Source organism: Temnothorax curvispinosus, unplaced genomic scaffold (genome assembly GCF_003070985.1).
Source record: "Temnothorax curvispinosus isolate PA1 unplaced genomic scaffold, ASM307098v1 QBEX01004771.1, whole genome shotgun sequence".
Taxonomy (NCBI): Eukaryota; Metazoa; Arthropoda; class Insecta; order Hymenoptera; family Formicidae; genus Temnothorax; species Temnothorax curvispinosus.
The window spans coordinates 227,586-249,545 of NW_020214551.1; the positions used below are offsets into that span (position 1 = coordinate 227,586).

Below are 21,960 nucleotides of genomic sequence, written 5' to 3' on the forward strand. Positions count from 1 at the left end.
TACAAGCGGAAATAAATTTTACAATAAAAAAATCCAGAATAAATTTTAGATAATATTTCCGGGCAAATTAGAAACTTTTTTGTTTAATGACTGAACAATTTTCGGTAATTTGGTTACATATTTAACATTTCTCTGAATGAGGAATTAATATCATAAAATCTGGGAATTTTTTTAAGTGGAAAGTTATGTAAATTGGAAACCTGTCCGCATTTTTGTACGCTGGATATTTTATACACGGACGTTAATACAATTGTATTTATAAATGGTTGTAATTCTCGAAAAACGTTATATAAAACATTTTTAATCCGTTCTCAACGCTGCAACGCCAACGTAGCGAATCGGTTGTAACATTGATTACTCTACGTCCACGAGATCGTGCCTAATGATTTTTGCAGACGCGCAGATCATTAGTCAATTAATGTCGGCCTTGTCCACCGTAATCGCGTGTTAGCATGACATCCGTCGTAACAGAGACGCGTGGTAAACAGTCAATCGTGGAATGTTCATTTCCGCGAGCGTCGCAGGACAATGAACGCTAAACGGATCCTGCCGCAGGGCAGCCAGGATACGACTGACGTACATATACGTCCGCCGAGTGATGTATATACACGTATAGTGGCCTGCAAATGGCAACTTCGGGATGGTCTACGCGCATAATCAGATGCAGCAACGAGCATTCAATTTAACTCCGGTAAGCAATCCATTTAGAGATGAAAAAGCTAGCTGTTTTGGTTATCTTTGGTTGAAAAAAGTTTGCGAACGCGATCATATTTTAAATATTATATTGCAGCAGGTGGGATAAATTTTTGTAATGCTAAGTATTTTAGTATTCTCTCGTACATCATCCTTACCAAGAGAGAACTTCCATCGTTTAATCTTCCATTTTTATTTTAATTAATTGCATTATCAATGATCAATGAAACAAAAGAAATCTTTTCTGGCGTATAATAAATATCACGTTTAGGAAACTAAATTCATGAACTGAGATACTCAAGATAAGACGATGACACGAATAATCCATTTTTCAAATAAAGCAACTATGAGATTGACAGCTTTCCTTCTTTCGCAATTTGCATTATCCTAACAGCCTAACTGGCATGAGCGTACGAACTACGAACATCTGACAATCGTGATATCGCCGTACATTTTTCACGAGTGCACGCTGCCAACAATGTCTCCGAGACAGTCAGAAATTATTCAGCCACTCATCCCGCCGTTCTCGATTTATCCTCGGGGTCGATGCACTCCGCGCGTGTGATGTGACTATCGCGCACATCCATGCCACTAACCGCGAATGATATTTAGCGATGTTCCGATGCTCCAATCGCTCTCGCGAAGAATATAACTCCCTCTGAAAGATTCACGTGGTCTCGTTGATTTTGACGTATGTGTCATGTGTCCATACGTGCGCGCGCCCGCGATATCAATCTTCCATTCCGGTAAATGTCAAAGTTCCGCCCGACCGTTATTTGCGGTCGTCTCATTACGAATATATGCGCGAACTTTCATGGAAAACCGACCGAAATTAGCTCTCGCCGTGTTTCAGCCGTTTCAGTTTTCCATACCCGCATTCCATACCCTATTCTTTTACAAAACGCCTGACACGGTTATATTTTTATTTCTCCTTTATTCCACCGTCCACTTGTATACCTCTCGCTTTAAGCACACCAAAGGGGTATAGCTGCGGTGCGGTATAAAAAGTGCAAAAAAAAGATCCAATTTTGCAAGTGCCAAGATTTAATTGGTGACAACGCGGAAATTATGAAAAACAGGAAACCGCGAGAGAAGCTCGTGCGGTTCGTGCGCGAGAGACGCGATTTTTCAGCCGGATAAGCATCCGGACTGGTCGCGCTGTCGTTGCTAATAAGCGCCTGTTTCCCTGCCGCGAAATCTCGTCTCTCTTGCGTATTCGCCAAAGCGTTGCGACGTGAAGTAGCGAAGGTTGCGATGCAAAACGAGAGAAAAAAGGGAGAAGAGAAGGGGGAAAAAAAAGGACGGTACTCGAATCAACTCGCGTCCGACGACTATTTGTCACGCGGCACGGCCGGCCCGCCGCTGCCGTTTCTTCATGAGGTGCTCGGTTTACGCATTAATCCAGCTAGATGAGAGGAAAAAAAATTGTGCAAATAGCGCTTCAACGCAACGTAGGCATCAGCCGTTGCTTTATCCTTCCTCTCCTCCCGTTTCCACCCTTCTCTTTGTACTCTGCCCTTTCTCCACGCCTTTAACGCATGGCATGCCGTGCAACGTTCGCGCGAGTCGGTATGACACGCAAGCTCGTAATTAAGCTGAGCTTTAATTTATCGCTTGTAATCCGTAATTGTCAACGGCGGGGACAGAAAAAAACGTCGGGAAATAATAATGCTAATTCGAGCAAACACGCCGAGCCATGCCGAGGTGGAGACGGATTTTAATGGCGATTATAATAAACGGCGGACCTACGGCGGTAAACGATTGAATACGGTAATCCTCAGAACAGACGAAATTAATTCAACGGGCTGACGTGGATGAAAAGACGAATAAATCTCGACGCCAGTCAAACGCCGGGCCGGGACGTCACTCCACATTTCGGTGGATTGAGCTGATTGTACTTTTGACGAATACCATGCATACTGCATTTTTTTTACCATGGTAAATGCGCGGTGTTTTTAATTGCCATTATTTAATAAATAAACGCGAATAAAAGTATAAATGAATGGTTTGATTTAAATGCTCGCGCTTTAAAATCCATTAGTTTTCTGCCATTGTATATCTAGTTTATTATTCGTCCGCTCGGATAGTTTTTATCCGACCGCTGTAAAAAATTCAGTATATGAAAAACGTTTTCGTACTTCCCATACCATTACGTTCATATAGAACGTTTCAGTGAAATAATAAGCTGATGAACTAAATCGATTGATAATAATAAACGTAGGTAGATAATCCGCTTAATCCCAGTATAGCCAGTGAATTCTAAACACATGAATATTTTTAGGGTAGGTATCTATTAATAATTTATCTTTACTCTATCTTGGTACTTGGTACTTTTCTAATGATATATTATACAAGTGAAATATAAGCTTGAAAGAGATACCCTTTTACTCTACTTAATAAGGCTCAGACAACGTAAATATAAACGTTTATACTATGCGCCATTGTCGTTGTTGTAAAAAGTTTTCAGTTACGACAGCACACAGTGCACACATCCCGCCGCAGAGAGACTTGGCGGCGCGGCGGCGCCGTCGAGACTTTCGCGAGGTCGTTGAGAAATTAAAGTTTCGCGGAGGGATACTAAGTACGGGGATCCATAGCTCTCGTATGACTGTTCCTTTAAAGTTCACCAGGCATTCGGCAGTCGTAGGAATAGCGGGAGGAATATTGCGGTCGCCAAAGGAAATAAATCGTGCGATATGGGCGACCGCGCGCGGATTTTACGACGGAAAGCCCGATGATTCTAAGAATGCATTTCCTCGCGCCCAAATTAATCCGCGTGCGAAACGTTGGTTTGTGTCCGTTTCCCGAGCGCATTCGCGCCACCGGCAGACGTAAGTAGTTTTTCGAAGAAAACTTTGGTAGTCAAGAGCGGCTTTAATCGAATTCTGTGGATTAAATTGCGGTCTGACCGTCTAATCTGCGCTTTTTTTAGATGACCGAAAGGCGTCGTCTTTTGGCCGCGTTAAAGCCGCATTAGTAAATTTTATAGTATACTTTATATTATATATAGAATATATGTATGCGAATAAATATATTTAATACAGGAAAAACGTGAATTAAACGCGAATGCAAAGTAGTGGTACAGCGGTTTCCCAGAACGAACCTTAATTCAAAATACATACCAGTGGGAGAAACTAAAGTAAAAGCACCAAATGTTAATTTCGAGAAAAAAAAATATATATATATACACAAAATGCAGTAACTGCAAAACTTCCAAATATAATCGGACATTTTTTACGATTTTTGTAGTCATGGAAATATGTTAACTCCTCTTTTCCGCACACATTCAGCGTGTTTAAATTACTTTAAATGCATGCCCTTTAAGCCCTTTTAATATGTGATTTCAACGAAATATATTTTTGCATTTGTTAAAGCAATGTTTACACGATTATTAATCTAACTGCGCAATATTGACTTCGAAAACCAGTAAATTGAGAATGTTAAGCCGAAAACTGCTATAAATAGAAAAGATAAAACCATGTTTCGTATAAATAAAAACGAAACAGAAGGGTCGGGAGATCTCAATTACTAAATCGTAATTGAGACTCCGAGTAAAGATTCTTTGGCTGGTTTTGTTTCACAAAACCGATAATTTCTCGCGCTTATGCTTGCCGAGTTCACCAACTCGATCGCGCGTGTGCTGGCTGGTGGCCGAATTGAAATTCCGGGGACGAATGCATCTGAATGCGGACGCTTCGGCACTCGATGCAACGCGAATACATCACGTATGCGCCAACTGCGGAACGTTGGGCGTCGTGCGTAGGAACGTGCCCACGGCCACGTACGCACTCTCATCCCTGCATCGCAGGGGACATTGGCTCACACGGGGAGGGCGGGGATGAGGGCAAAGATAAGGGACTAAAAGGGACGAGAGACGCGGGTTCGTCGAAGCGAAAGAATAAACCGGAGAGTGAAGAACCGACATCAAGGGCAAGAAAGCAGATGCCTGTAAGACGGAAGAGCGAAAGAGACACATGCCTGTATAAGATGGTCCGCGCTTCGGTGCAGCCGGTCACTTACCTCTGACTTTCGGCCGCCATATAAGGCGGTGGGTCCATTCGTTTATTTTTGCTGCATTGGCTTCCACTTTTCTCATTTGAGACCAAGTAGATATAGATTACGAAGGAAGGAAAGAAGAAAGAAAGAAAATATAAAGTAAGGAATTGTAACGTGTCAAACGTATCAGCATTTCCGAATTAATAATAAAGATATTTTAAATGTGTATATCTGCTAATATTTAATATTTCAAGAAAAATTCGTTCGACATTATTCTTGAAATTCAATTATTTTTAATCTCACCTTTTGATCGATATGTTTTCGTCACTCAGAAAAAAGAACGACGAATACGAATATATTGTAAATTTAATTGAAATACTGTATAATAATAATTAATTAATTAAGATATAAAAATACGTTAGTAATCTTTACATGTAGAGACAGAACTAAGGGGAATATATTCTTCTTTTAATTATCTTTTATTAAAAAATCTTCAACTGTACACACGGCGAAAAGCCGTTGCGTTACAAAGCGCAATATACGTAGGAATATCCGACAAAAAAATGGTTGCACGAAAGCGAACGGGCAACAGGGCGGAAAGTGAAAAACAGGAGATGAAAAAAAAATAGTATAATTAATATACTCTCCATACTTTCCATTCCAACCCTCTCAATTATCGGCGCATCCATTCTGTCAGTGTTGAAATGTAGTTAATGAAAGCGAACGAGTCGAATCGCGTCCCCGTATAATACCACGGAGGTGTGAAAGAGCGAGAGAGAGCCGATTCTGTGGTATAGATATGTTTAACGGAGACAGAGCAGAAGTACACGCTGCAACGTGAGTCGCGCGAATGCGAGGATGAGAGCGCGGGAGAACCGGCGCTTGCGGCATAGCAGCCATAGCGGCGATAGGGGATAGGGGGAGAGGATGAGTGAGGAGAGGGTGAGTGGTAGGTAGGGAGCGAGCGCCGCGAGTGGAGTGTGGAGTGTCGCGCGCGCGGCAAGGCTACGCACACCGCACACCGGTCGCAGCATCCGTCCCGCGTCCCACGTCAGTCGGCTGCCGCGTTCCGAGGGGTTTGGTTGGTGTTGCGTGGGCGGGCGAGAAGCCGGGTCGCTGGACGAACGAGAACGAGCTGCGATTAACGCGTCCGCGATATTCCGAGCGGACGGAATAGCGATAGCGCGGAATTACTTATAATTGGTAGATTTACTTGTCTCGTCTCTTTCGAGATCACGTGAGAAAGCCTATACCGACTTTCAAGATCAGTACACGATCAGTCGTAAGCCGGCATCGACGGCGTGTCGCGTGACTCTGTCATTTGATGTGCTGCTCCGATCTGTTGTGAATAGTTGTGCACGAGAGAGATTATCCAGCCCTCGGTTCTTCGTGACTTCCTGCGTCGCCTTGTCGTCGTCGTCGTCGTCCCGGAGAGCTTGCAGATTCCCCAAGACTCTCCTGACATCGAGCGCTTGCTGAAGTTGCTGGCTCCGCGCGGAGTGATCGAACAGGTATGTGATTTTTCTACGGACTGTATACACGCGCCTCTGTGTGTCGCGTGAGTGAGCGAAACATTATATTAGGCCGGCTGATGCAAAACATCCACTTTGCGTCTCGAAATGGTCCGCGACTCGGCGGCTCTCTCGGACAGGAGTGCCCAAGTTTGAACAGCGTACCATTCTCAGGAGATGAATTGCTATTATTGCATTTAATGTCGTTAACAGTGCTCCCGTTAATTAGTAATCCCCGTATTTGGCCGACGCCATATGTGCGGTGTCGATTACGAGTAACGCAAAACAGTCGCGTAGGTAGATATTGCTGGTGTCGCAATTAATATTGCAAATTCCGTTATTAAACGCGGCAATTTTGTCAACAACGTAATCACGTACGACCCCCGAGTGATGTAAATATGCAAATTAGTCGTTACACTGAGCAATATCGTCGTGGAGACATTTCGAACTTATGGTTACTCCGAACTCCACGACCCGCCGCGTGCATTCTCATCGGCGCGCGGCGCACGGCGCTTACGTTTACGTTCAAGCAGAATTTTATTTTCGATCTCATTGGATAATCAAACGTTAAGAATGATGATAAAGTGTGGATCGCGCAAAAACTCGCATTTATGATTATCGCTTTTCTCTTCTCTTCTCTTCTCTCTCTCTCTCTCTCTCTTTCTCGTAAAGAAGAAGAAGAAAAATCGACGCGTTTCCGCGTGATTATCGAAGGGGGGAAGATCGATCAGCGAGACGAGATCCGAGATCTAGAATGTGAGCCCGATTAACGAGGCATTGAAGTGACGAATCGTCCAGTCGCCGCTGCGCCGCGCCGCGTCGAAATGACGTAATGCCGTATTAACGCGCTCGCATCGTAAGCCATCGTGGCGGCGATGACCTCAAAATCGCGTCTCTCTTTTTCCTGGAAAACAGTAGCGCGGGGATCTCTCCCCTTTGCCCCCGTGTGTGGCTCCGTTTATCTTTTCAGCGCCTCTATACGCACACGCCTGACGACGAGTCCCTCGTCGCCGAGGCAACACGTTTCGATCGTTTCTCGAAGAACGATGGGCGATTCGTGTCGCGGTTCAAACACAATAATGACAATAATAAATTCTGTTCTTGCGACCACATCGCGACTCGCTTTGTGCAATTGTCGCAAAATTTTTATCTTGCAATCGAGAAACGTCTCTATTGAGAAAAACCGACACGCATAAACGCTTTACGATCCGATCTTACGGTTTTTAATCGGATTATTTCTGCAACGTTTACGCTTATCGTTTATGATTATGACGACCAAAGTAATCGCCAAGGTAATCGCCATTGCGATAATGTCGTAATAATTGACAGTCACGTGATCTTCTTCCCACTTATTATATTGCAATAATAGACCGCGTGCGATACGAATCGTGAGATCATCCTGTAGTTGACTAAAGATAATCAACCTTGAATGAAAATCGCTCCACACTTGCGATTATGTCACGCGTTACGTTCCTACAAATAAACTCTCCTTGGCACATCGGCCGTCGAACTCAATGAGATGTAATTATGTCGCATATATAACAGTTCGTGTCGCGAAAGGGAAACTTGAGGAATAAGAAAAGGTCTCTGGCAATTGTTTATTATTATTAGATTATTCTTTACACAAAATTGTTACAAAATATTAGGATAAATATTTTTTATTATTATATTTCTCCAAATTCAGCTTGAAACTTTTATATCTCAAGTAAAGTAGGGATGTTTCAGAAGAAATACGAATCTATTTTTATACAATTAGGCTAAGAAAGAAAATTGTTTATTTTGTAAAGAGAATTTTCTTGATTTAACTGCGGATTCATATCGCTTCGAAAACTTTCTGCTTTAATTAGGGTACTCGAGGGTAAAACTCGGAATCTCTTCTTACTTCATCAGAGCACATTGCAAGCGTGTGCGGCGTCTAATATACCGGAATATTAGAAAACGTATTTAGCTTGCAAAAAGACACCGACTCTCGTTCCTCATCTTCTTTAGAAGTTTGAAAGTCGCCGTTTACTTTTTACTTTTCGAAATTAGTTCATTTGCGTCTAAATTACTTAAGGTACCATCAAATTGATGCTACCGACGCAAAGTTTGGCAATATATATTTAATGAAAAGCGGTTAACTTTTTGAATTTTGTTATCCGCAGATCAACTTCTGCTTTTTCGCTCGTTCAACACTCTGTAATATTTTTTTCCGAATCTCGCGTGGCTACCACGCGAAAAAAAAACGTTTTTACAGCGGTAAAACAATGTAAAAAAAGTGTCAGAACTTTCGGCGTTTATAACCGTCGTTTTTGGCGCAACGAGAAAATGTCACTTGTCTCGTAAAACGTCCTAGTTGTAAAAATAACTGAAACAATCAATTTGTAGGAAGCAGTTTTGACGTGTAGTGTAGACTGCCCTGTCATCGATCGTTGTATCGTTTCGAGATGGATGTGCGAGAATAAAGAACTTTGCACACAACTCTCCTCTATCAAAAATTGTTTATGAAACATATACCGGGTGCATCCCGAATCTCCATTTCAGTTTTCACTCACGAATTCTCGAAGCAATTGTGAATGGCGACAGCTATAAGAGTTGTCATGCTAGATGTAATTTGCATTTTGGAGTCACTGTAGACTTGACGTAACGTTAGAGTTATTGCGAATAATATCAAATGTAAACTTTGCAAGAAATAACGCTGCATTTGCGCTCGCTTTCCGCAAAACGGAACGCATTCTATCTATCCGTTATTTTTCTTATTTAAGTATTTCTTTCTTTTTCCCTCGTGTCTTTTCGCATGCGAGATATGGCTAATATAATCATAAATTTTGAGCGCATAGACTCGGCAAAAAATAAGTGGACGATTCCGCGTTTGCAGTGCTCGCACGGCCTATAAGTAATTTCGACGACGCGGGTAATTCGGCGGAAATTGCTTCTAAAATTTTGTAATACGCGAAAAGTCGTTCGATGCAGTTAAGGTCATTCTCTTTTATGCTTAACTCGACGATACGAGCCACTGCATTCTCTCTACGCGCTTACGCTCTCGTATTCCTCGTTGGGACCTTGCTTACCGCTTGCCGTTTTATTTCTTTCTTTTCCTCTCCCCCGCGTGTTGATCTCGTTCACCCACCCTGCCTTTCTTCCGAGCCGAAGTTGAGAAACCTACGTTTCCAGCATCACGTGTCGCTTCTCGTTGCTTCCACTCTCTCGCGTTCGTTATATGTCGTCGAGTGTGCGCTCGTGAGTTTCGCGAAATGTTAAAGCCGGAAATGATAAAGAGAGAGAAAAAACCCGCCGCGCCGAACCGCGCCGAGTGATACGGATAACAGCGTTCAGTTTGCATCTTGCCTCGTTGCAGCTTTAGCACGTTGCTTCCCGCGAACGGTCGTATGATTTTCGCAGTGACACCTTCTTTCCTTGCATCTCGTAATCATGAAATATAAAAGTTTTTATTTGTTACAAATAACGTATGGTATCCTTTGTATTTTAAAAGCTCAAATTTTGGTATAATATTACAAATATCAAAGGAATACATCGATTTATGATGTAAATTATAATTCAATGACAAAATTGAAGTAATTAGCAGCTAGAAATAAAATTTAATTAATTGACTGATCGTTTATTTTACGACTAATAGTTTATACTCATATATAATAATAAGCTTTTTTAAACGTAAACATAATGCAGTTGTTTGAAAATTTTTAAGATGATAAAAGCTAGTGGCGAAAGTATTTTGTTACAGGAATTGTTGTCGCACACCACGTAATTCATGCGAATATCGACCAGAAGCAAAACGATAGAATTTCCTGTTACGAGCCAATTTAACTCCATAAAATCGTTTCTTTGCAACGAGCAACTTGCACGCACTTCCTCCGAAAGCAGAATTGCATGCGTGACACGTACGCCACCTTTAGTAATCACTGTAACGAAACTTTGTAATAAACCTCTGATCGCGGAACACGCTCTTTTTTATTCGAATACTGACTTTTTAACATTCAAAAGTATAATCGTACTCGCGAGAATTTTTCATTATAATGCCAATTGTACTTAGCATTTAGATTACTTAAAATTTGTGAAAAAATATACCAAAATGATCAAATTACATGATTTTTTAAATATATATTTTTATTCTTATAAAAAAAAATAACGGAATACTATCTTTTCCTTTCTTTTGAATCGATAAACAGGAATAATATATTTTTGTTCGGCGAATACTGAAGAGTTAATTGAACGTACAAGCACGCGACTATAAGACACGGATACCCGACGTCAAAATCTGTTTCGTTAAGGACCGCGTAGCATCCCGTTTTCATAAACATCCTCCGGCGCGCGTATACTCTTCCCAGCTTTAAAGCGCACTGCAGCCCGGGCTTTTACGACGAGAAATTTTAAGCATGCCATCGTGTTGCTGCTCGCTCATAAATAACGACACCCATTGGATCCCGGGACTCGATCTAGGTCGGTTGCGTTTATTCGAACCGAGTGGATAAAAAAACTTCTGTTTTATTCGTCGCGCCCCGATCATGGAATAGTCGAAAAAAAAGAGTAGGTACGGCTGAATGGCCGCGAGATTGGGCCGGCGCAATCGCAATCGCGGAACACATCGCAGGCGGGGCGCGAAATTAGCTGAAAAAACGTTATACTCTTTTTTTTGTGGTTTCGTTGCACTCACCCACTGACTGGCAATATGTGTTAATTTCTGTACAATTTCGCCTTTCTGCTATGTCAGCGTAAAATGTTATTTGACGCGGACAACTTTTTGACTATTCAACCAATTATTCTTTCCCAGAGCGTAACTGTTCCCTTTGAAACATTTGGTGTAATATTTTTTCTATAGTATTGCAAATTAACGTGCTGATACTTGCGGATACCAGGATACGCAAGATCGAATCATTCTATTTCAACTGAAGTCTGACCGAGTGACGTGTGCGTAGATAAGAGCACTAATTGTAAGTCTAAACATTTTTGTATGATCGTTATTGGAGAAGAGTTCACGACTAATTTTAGCGTCAAATAAGTTTTTTACCTGCAGGGTTTTATTAAACATAAAAATATAGAGTCTTTTCATGTAACTAATGGAATAAACAATCGAAATTTATTTTCTAGTTTTTAGTTGAATGTCACATGTGTAATGTAAGAAACGTTTAAAGACGTACGTATATCTTACACAGGGCAGGATCAGCAGTGCCGCGCTTATGTCTCATCATAAATGAAACGTTGAGTAAAATGTTGCGTCATTCGACATACTCGCTTCGATTTCAGTTTTTCATCTCCTCCCAAAGCCGTTTGACTTTTGCAACTTCTATCCCGCATTTAAAACGGAAATTAAGCGGTGCTCACCGACGAGAACGAGTGCCGCTTGTCTTTCGCTTGTCTTTCATTTTTGTCTTTTCCCCTTCACATCGCATTTTCCCTTTCCTTTTTCACTCCCGCTCTCCCCCAATTGCACGAAACACAATTTAACTCCGTCTAGGCAAAATGCGAAAATCTTGGCGAAATGCGGAAGTGTATCGCGGAATATTAATCGATTTGCGAGGTAAATCGAACTTGCGTTCGGTAGAGCGGGAAGAGTGTAACGTGTACGGGGACTCGCATGAATAATGTAAGAAAGTGGTCGAGGAGACACGAATATCGCACATCTTACCCTCAAATATAAACTCCGTGACTGTGAGAAACGGATTAATTAAAGAGATAAACCAATATTTTTATGAGGAAATTAATTAAAATTTGTCATATTCTTCGGAGGATTGGCTTTGAGATCCACCGGTTCTCCTATTTTTTCTGTTTTCATCTAGCTCATATTATATTCGATGTATTTGCGGTGAATTTTACAAGGAATATGCGGATCGTGATGATAAAGGCTTCTGACAGACCGTACGTCGCCGTCGGTGGTCGTATGCAGCGGTGCAGAGGTGCATCACGTTGCTCTCGGGGCCAGAGCCAGAGCTCGATGTATGCGTACGCGATGCACATTACGTTCATAGGGAGAGAGATCGTGTAGCGTGACTTGAGACTTTGGGAATTCGGACCGCGAAAGCAATAACGCACCGTCACGGAAATGGTTCGCTACTGTCAGCCGCATACGCGACCGTCGCGCATGCATTCGGCAAACCCCATACCTAGAGAGACGTGCACTACGTGCAGCTGCAAATTTCACGTATCGACGTACAAAGCGCGCGCGCGGTACAGTTTTGATGCGCGCCAAAAATCGATACGCCCGTCATTCCGCGATCTGCAACATTTATACGCAAATAAATGCGATGCATCGCGTTTATTCGGCTTGAACAAAAATTGAAAATTCTAATAATGGTGTTTATAACAAGTTACACCTTCAATCGGATAAAATAGCGAGTTTGTTTGTTATGACTCCCATCGTATGGACTTTTTTTGCCTTTCGTTAAAATTTTCATCGAGAACATAATGGATCCAGTTTACACATGGCGCATTCTTTTAAACGTTTACACGGCGAAAATTAAATTTCTCTTAAAGAAAAATATACTCTACTTTTATTTGAGATACGTATTTTTTAATATTTAATAACCATAAACATGTACAAATACAACATATAATTGGTATTTAGATTAACTTTCTTTTGGTATTTTTATTTCATTTATTTAACAACAAAAAATAAATGAAAAACAGAACATACGCGATAAAATTTATTTTGCAACGGAAAAGAGCAAGGACTTTGTGGATAAGAGGTTATGCAAGAGGTTTGTAAATAAAATCAATTGCATGTATTTTGACAGCACTTATTTATTCAAATAATCTACTACGAATTTCGCGATAATTTGCACTTTTAAAGATATTTAAGTGGTCCTTTCGGAGCCCTCGCTCCGCGTGCACTCGCGTATGCAAGCGCGTGAACGCGTACAGAGGCAAAGAGATGAGACGAGACTAGACGAGACGAGACGAGACAAGATGAGATGAGATGAGACGCAGACGTGCGGCGAACTCTCATCGGACGTGGTTTGAAACGCGGCACTCGCTCTCCGTGTCTTCCGATGGAATTCCCAGCATCCTCGATGTTGCACGACTCGTTCCGGAGAGCCCTCCAAAGAGGGACTCGCACGCGCGCGCTCGTATTGGGCGGACTAAAGCAGAATGTTTCCAGTCAAGCTACTCGACGGGAATTTGATCCCGGTGAACGTTTGAAATCGCGCCACATGCACACACCGAGAGTGCGTTAGCTCTTAGCTCCCTTGAACTTTAATCTTTCCGCCTGCCGCGCCGCCCCACGTCTCTACCATTCCTTCCTGTTTCAGGAAAGCCCGTGCATCCTTCTACTTTTAATATTTAAACGCTACCGTGTACCGAGGGGACACTATCGCGCGGTTCACAGGATGTACATTGAAGGGAGGTTGGCGGAAGTTTTGGATGTTCGTCGACGGACGTAGGTCGACGCAACTCCTGACGTTAATTTTGATCGCACGACAGCATGAGGGACGAGGGAGAAATTTGAATGGCTCCAAGAAAACATTCTTCCATCACTCTTTCATTATTCTTGAAATACGCGGAAAAGATGCATTAATATCACGTGCGAAAGCGGCGGGACTAGGCTTTCGGGAGTTTTGGCGCCATGACGGTACGTTCCCTTAAGTGCTCTATCCGGCAATCGACTATTCATCCACCTTTCCGATCGCGCCGTGGCACGGTGGCTATTATGGCCCGCACTCGGGCGAAATTAGGGTCGTTTAGTACGGCGATTTCTGACGTGCGAATGCGTGCATCTGCAGTTTCGCTCGAATTTGCACCGTTCAAGGGTAGAAAGCACCGCGTGCACGCTTATAGCTGTCTGCCGGCGGATTATCCCGCATCGAGCGCGAACTCCGCGTATCACGCGTTAGCATCATGCGGAGTACCAAACGGAAGCCCCGTTGCGAGCGGATCGAGGGCATCGATATCGACTGGATATTTATCGCCGGTTGGATTTCGCGCAACGCTTTCATTCGCGCGTGCTTTTGGGTGCCGCCGCCGCCACCGCTTCGTCTTGTTATTGCCGTCCCGCTGCTGTTGCGGTTGCGAGCAATGCGAGCCCGACAGGTAATTCATCATGCCGCGCGAGTACGCACGGCTGCTTCATCAACGATGATACGCGAAATTTCGCGGTCCAGAGTATCGAAAATGCCCGCCGGTTAATCTCGAAATATCATCGCTTGATCGTTTAAAGCTCTTATTCTGTTGTGAGAATAAAAGCTGAAAAGCTATGATTGTGAGAAAAGCCAGCTAAATTAGTACATGACAATTATAACAAAGAACTGGTATGTAATGTAATAAAGTTTATTAGAAATACGTTAAATGTTAAAAAAGGGTTAAAAATAGAACAGTTATATTATTCATTACAAAATGGTTTGCGAAATAAAAGTTTTAAAAGTGTGTACATGAATATATATCTTGAAAATTTTCAACGCAGATTCTTGGATGTAAAATGAATGTACTCGGTAATGGTAATGGTATTTCAAGTTGCCGAATTCTCCGTCGCTTAAAGGTTAACGAACGGTAACAGCGATCAGAGTTCGGAACTGACGTGGCGGAACCCGCTTTGGAACGGTTTGAATCGAAAGCCGCGCATTGGAGTTTCGCCTTAGACTCAGTGCCTCTATCCTTTATCGGACCTAAATCGAAATTACTAAGCCACTGCGAAATTGTACACTGACGGGTTTCTGAGGGCGCGACGTAAAATCTGCATGGCGAATGTACGAGAGCGCAATGCGGGAGAATAAATTTACGTGCGGGCGTAGGAGAACAACCGATGTCATTGTGTAACTGGGAAAGTGGAAGGAAGTGAGTGTTTTACGGAGCAGATACAAGACATTCGTCTTATTCCTCTTATTTCCAAGTCATGGGATTAGTGACACGACTTGTTCCAATCCATACGAAATCTAATTTCTTTAGAGTATAGACAGCCCGATAGATGGATAGATGAAGCTCATTTAATTTCAAGTTTATTTTATCAGATTTGAAATTATTTATTTATTTTATTAGATTCTCAATTATCTAATTTTCGAGTTTTTCTGCAAATCTCTCTTTCATCTCTAGATTTTAGATATTGCGAAATGCGCGATTAATTCAAAATATGCGTGTATAGGGAAATAATAATTTTAGGTGATTATTTGACACATCTGCAGTCTCTTTAAATTGTTGTAAATTGTATTGTTCTAAAGTCGTTAAATTATTGCGTTCGGACTTCGAGATGTCTATAAAAATATGAGTTTTTCCGATGATGCCATTGCACGTACGTGCGTCGAAACGCAATTATTATTTATGTCACTCGCTAGAAGGTCGCATCGAGTGACTGAGCGGCTATAAAATACACTCGACGCACGCATAAAGTCACTGAAAGTGCGTGCGAATATTGCCTGCTTTTTCTCGAACAAATTATCGGGTCGCATGCGTCCTCGTTTAATCTCGCTTTTGCATTCGCAGTGTCGCGCGCGGGGCGAGCTCGCCCCCTGTTTTCAGGTCGTACATCAGAGTTGGCGTATCCTTTTTTCTGCATTTGCCAGCGTCAGATACACACGTGTACGTGTGCTATCCCATTGAATATGCAATGAGAATGTGCTCGGAAATTCCGCGTTTTTTCTTTTTTTAGCCACAGCTTTTCATCTCTTTCCATCCGCGTCTCCATCTCCGTGCACCTTCTTGCTTTGGAAAGGTTTGAACTGACGGACTTTCCGAATAAAGATGTAATTTCTGTAGATTATGATATCTGTATCCCAATTTGAAGGGAAACGGCGGAATATTTTTAATATTTTTGTATAATAATTGTAGAAGGATTTTCTATTTTTTTCTCAATTTAGAAAAGTAGCTTACATTACATATTACATTCAATATTTATATTAATATAATTAGCCTTGAAAAATGAAACTATATACTGTCATTAACATTGACTTGTAATATAACATTTTAAAAACATTCTTTTATTATCGAAATTCCTTTCTTTTAATATTTATATTCCATCGCGATATATCGTCATAATAAAATAAAGCTTACATGTTATGCGATATCTTTGACATATACTGATATCTTTTATCGAATATTCATCTTTATCAGATATCTCGTTTCTCTTTTTCCTTGCTTATATTAAATATATTAAAAATAATAAAAAGATAAAGAAATTAAGAATTGCTTCTAAACGTCTCGGGCGATATTTTGTTGTTGTCGAAAAGAGCGTATAAAGGAAAATCAAAACTCAAATGTAATTATGGAATGCGTGGGCGGTAAAGGATCGACTCACAGCTCACAGCTCTTTCTCCGACTCGGATTATCGTGCAAGAGACGAGTAAAATACCAACTTCGAAGTAGATAGCAGCTCTCTCTCTCGTTATTTCACTAATTGTGACTCGTTGCTACCTTACCTTTGTTTTCGCCGCGTCTCACTTTAGAATTAAAACATCCACGTAGTTCGCTCCGGTGGTCAGCTTTTCGCCGCTTTCTTCCCAACCTTTATTCACTGATCCCGATGCTTTCTTTTGTTTCTTGCGAAGAAGTCGGGGCAAAACTTTCAGGAGAGAAAAGTCTCCTCCCCGCTCCGGGTTAGCTTCGGTACTTTTCAGAAAACGTCGCCGACGGCCGGTTGCGGTTTACTTTACTCTTCGCCTTCTGTAAATTGTTTGCGTTTAACGGATGTTGCTACATCCGGTAAATTCAAGACTGTCATCCGGCTCCGCTTGGGCAACAAATCTCGAGTTAATTAACAATAGGACTCCGTGTTTACTACACGCGGGCACGAATACCTCTAAATGAAGAGAGAGAGAGAGAGAGAGAGAGAGAGAGAGAGAAAGAGAGGGAGGGAGGGAGGGAGAACCTGTGGTGTAGATTTAGAATAATTTCGATCGCGCAACAGCGTTATTGCACGCAGTAGTTGCATGTATGCGCTCACCACAAGTGTAAGTGGTATTACATATACGGAGTCTTTGGCTAACATGCAATTTTCATTTATAGCGAAGTCGCGAGATGCACTAGCGGGAAATAACCCGGATTTTATTTTAATGGAATTTAGCTTCGAACTATTTTAAAATTTTACATTGATGATCGAAAAGAAACAAAATGCCATGAAATATGAAATCTTCTCTAGGGGAAAATTTTCAAAGGGCTGGCGTGAGGTGGATGCCGCGGCGCTTTTGCGATCGTATGCAAAGTGCTCGGAGATTTCCATAAAGAACATAATTCATCGACACTGAACGAGTTCAGTCGCTGAGTCATCACTTCGCAACTTTTACCTTATTCACCTTCACACCTTTGCACCTTTCCGATAAATCGGGGGAGAATTTTCGTGAGCAAGATCGAGGTATTAAGAGGTATTAGCTAGTATTACTTGAATGGGGCATACTTAATTAACATTGTACTAATACCTCTGCTTATATGTAATATTCCTTGATTTAAATCATTCGATTTTAAGAACTAAATTTCTTTAAACTATTACCACGCGAATATAATAAATGTTTAAATTGTCAGAATTATTATCAGTACAAATTGTTTCGTACATAGCCATCATGGAATTAGTGCACAAATTTTAATATATAAACGGTACGATAATACTACGATATGTGTTCACATTTGTCACATTGTTTAGCTTGATAGCTTGACAGTTTTACGTAACACGCCTGCAAAGTCTTCGATAATTAAGGATAATAAATCATAGATAATTTAGAAAGTACGAAGAATCGGTCGAGATGATAAAAGTTTTCATCGTTATTTGGTTTCTCGTATATATTATCATCTATCTCTATATACACCTGTATTACCGCCTGGAGATTATTAATACCCAGGTATCACGCGATCAGCATATAAATTATGATCGACAGTTTACCAGTCGACTTACATTCGACCGGGGCCGCGAGGGTGTGTAAGCTGCGGCTTCGCCACTTGGTAATCCTCCTCAGTTATCTCGAATAGACTCTCGCCGTTTCGTGGCTGTTGATGTGCGATGCTGAAACTTGCGGCGATTCCCGCGGCGCGATGCTTGGTGAATCGCATGAGTATGTTCGGCAGCTGATAGCCGGTCGAATCCTATTGCTTCTCTCCGCTGGCTGCCGCGCGTATTGAACAGATCCGTATCCCAACGATCTTCCTGAACGTTCCCTCCGATACTTGCGCGTTCGACCGCGATTGATTTCGCTCGTCTGCGATAGAATACCGTCAGAGAACTATGCTGCCGGATACGATATACCCGCGAATATAACCAACGCGTTCTCGCGTGATTCGAGGCCTCGATATTATATTAAGATCACGGCGATAGCGGTAATCCGCAACGAGTGGCGAACAAAACTTTCGCAGTTTCCTGTTCCGCGTAATCGCGATCGTTTATGCGTTTAGTGGTGTATAGGCGGTTGAGTAAAATTTAATACCTATATATGTTATATCTGTTCAATTCCGAAAAATGAAAGAAACTGTGACAATAGAGAACCAAAAAGTCCAATTATTTTATCAGGATATTTTTTTACGTTGGCAAAAGGAAAAATTTTAAATTGTATTATCAAAATGATTCACGTGTTGGCTGAAATAACGTTATCTTGTTTTATAGACTAAATTTGATACTCTGTTTCATACTCTATTTTGGCAACACATATAGTGGAAACAATAAAACAGTTGATTTGATAAAATTTTATTTAATTGAATTTGATTCGTGTGTATTTCGACAGAATTGATCTAGCAAAACGATTCGGTTAATTTTGATAGATCTATGCGATGCTCGCAGCTATTATTAGAATGGATCCACGCGGATTTTTCGGCGAAACCCCTCTCGACGAATGGCGATTTTGTCACGGTTTTTTGTCTCCCGCGCCTAGTTTCGTGAATTTGATACAAAAAATCGTACGGAATATAAATGTAAATCAATGCATGTTCACCATACGCACGTTTATGCTATAAATAAAATATGAAGGTAGTTACAAAGGAGATAACTATATGGTACATTGAACTAATTATATTTTTAAATTGGTGTATTATTCACTTTAATTGTATATAAATATCTAACATAAAAAATTATTAAATCATTGTTGACGATATATACCATTATTTCTTATACAATACTTTTTACGACTCACTATTCATAAGATTTGTGTAATACATGCATATATTCGCCCGCGTTTCCAAACTGCCGCAGAGAAGTAAATTTTCGCGTAGTATCCATCTGATATACATTTATGCTTGATATAAAAGGAAAAACGGAAAAGAGATAGGTAGGAAAGTTATGGAAAAATGAGAGAATTAGGGAAGAAAGCTGTAATAAAGATAAGAAGTTAGGAAAGAGAGAGAGAGAGAGAGAGAGAGAGAGAGAGGGAGAGAGAGACAAGAAAAAATAAAATGAAAAATAATGAGAAAGGGCAAGGGTTAAAGGGGAGGAAGAGCGGCGAGTGCATACGCAGGATAAGAGCGCGGAGAAAATCGGGATTAAGTAATAGAATAAGGGAATGGTGGAATATAGCAGCGTATAAGAAGAAGAGCGCGGACAGTTAAGAAGGGAGCAAAAAAAGAGTAAGGAGATATACGTATGCGGAATAACGTGCGAGCAAAATTGCGAGACGGTAGACCAGGATTTGCCATCTGCATATAGTCTACGCATATTTAAACTTTTCGCGTGGATCACTTTAATTTAGATGCATGTGATCTAAAAATGCGGTAACGTACTGATTACTGAAATACTGAAATGCTATAATGTATCTCGGATGCGATAGACGCGATATTAAAATACTCCGCCCGACATTAAAATACTAGCTCAAACGACATATTCTGACATTGATCTTGCAGTATCCAAGAAGTTGCTGCTTTCTATAATTTAGTATATTTTTTAATGATAAAAATCATGCAATTTTACTTTTATCGAATTCAAAGGTGTGACTAGTATTTTAAGAGTAAAAATCGAAGAAAATAAAAGCGTACATAGTATGTTTTCTCGCGTAGCTGAATATTTTTAATAACAACAGTCATAATTTTTGCATTTTTATTCCTGGGTTAAAGTCACCCTCTTTGCGTTTAGCAAAACAGTTCATGTAACAGACCGTTTTACGAACGATGGTAAACGCTCGAGCATGCAAAACGATATAATTACTACGCTTAGTGATGGATTCTTTTTTATCGATGACATATATGTATTTTTAATCAGTTATACACGTGAATTAAACGTGGTAAATCGCGAAATAAAACCAACGGAGCAACGAAGGGGGGGAGAGAGAGAGGGTTGGCGGCAGAAATTTCCATAATTCTCACAATTCGTTTCTGGCCTAGAGCCTTCGGGGTGGGGATGATGAGAGAGAAGGGGCGAACAGGGGAAGGCCACAAGGGCGGGTTAAGAGTGGCGCAAAATATTCGCTCGTGGCTCTCTTTCATCTTCAGTTCCGCAGCAAAATGCAAATGGTCGAATTATTCTGTTCCGTTGCGGGGAAGAAAGGGCGCGACGCGAGCTTGAAATATCGAAATGCCGTTGGTGTTTTTTCGACCGCCTATCTAGGCCAGCGATAGTTTTTGGTTTCGGGTTAGCATTGTCTCGCGATAGCACAGCTATGATTTGATGCTGCTAGCGTTTTTATGCGCGTTCACACGATAGAAGTTCAGAGAATCCTCGGGCGAAACGATATTTTTTATTTAATTTGCGGCATAGAATTTTATACGCGATTTCGCGATAACAGCAAGGTATCTAGAAAAAAATCGTCGGATATTCTTTTCACTACAAACTTTTTGCTCGGCTCGCATTCAATATTTCCCCAACGATAACGTTGAAACGTCTACATTTTTCGAGCGCGAACGAACGATTAAAAATGAAGATTTCTGGTAAACGAAGTTTCAGGATAGAAAATAAACGACGAAATCATATTATTTGGAAGATATCATTTATTTCATAAAAATTACAAATTATATGGATTGTAGGAGAATTTTAATCTATACACACATTTTGTATTTTTATGAACGGTTACATTATTAACGGTTACAATAAATTATTATAATTTTTAGCGTATAAAAAATTAGAAAGAATACAATTTTATACAAGATACCTACATTAATGTGTATCGCGATACTCTTTTTCTTCTTATATTATTATTTTTTTGTATTATCTATTACTCTACAGTCTACTTTTTCTATTTTTACTAACATGTATTGAAATTATTTTTTCCAATTCCAAAATATTCCAATTTGACCTGCGCTCTTCTGCATACGCTGACTTGGCAATACTGTTTGCCATCCATACACCAGAAAGGTTGACGATTCTAACTTGATTGTCATCGGCCAGACACTGTTCTCTCTCCTTTTCACCACCAAACACTATCGTCCTATTCACCTTTTGTTTTACGACCGGAGTTACCTCCAGTCAAAGCTCTGGGGGCTTTGTGTTCGGCTGCAATAACGCGTCTCTTTTTTTCTCCGAATTTCAACGACTCTGCCATCACGGCATCGGTATTTTTGCGGGCGAAAAGGATAAATTGATAAATACTATAAATAGTAAAACAAACTTCTTTTTGCGCAATTCGAATAAACAATTTTGATATGACAAGTAAAGGATCAGTCTTCTACTTATATTAAACTATATTTTACATCTTTACGTTAGAAACACATACAGTGTAGATAATGCCATGGCAGCTTATACTTTGCTTGTTCCGAGCTTTTTCCGCAATTATTTAGGTTGTGAGATCGTTCAAGATAGAATACTTTGATTTCGGATCAGTTTCTTCTTTGTTAGAGATATTTTATATCCGCAAACGGGTGCTGTTTCGGAATCGTTTGTACGTGTTTGTATCGCCGCTAGTTTCGTTTGTAGGTGTAAAGGGGCGATTGTACGGGAATT

General features: G+C 40.9%; 1 protein-coding gene across 1 annotated transcript in view; it reads left to right on the forward strand.

Annotated features, from left to right (window-relative positions):
• The first annotated feature begins 5,691 nt into the window (after positions 1 to 5,691).
• The window catches only part of LOC112453953 (prolyl 4-hydroxylase subunit alpha-1), an 85,567-nt gene continuing 69,298 nt past the window's right edge, over positions 5,692 to 21,960 (forward strand). The window contains exon 1 of the mRNA XM_025015013.1: positions 5,692 to 6,200. The gene's annotated coding sequence lies outside the window, so the exon portion shown is untranslated. The remainder of the gene's footprint in view (positions 6,201 to 21,960) is intronic.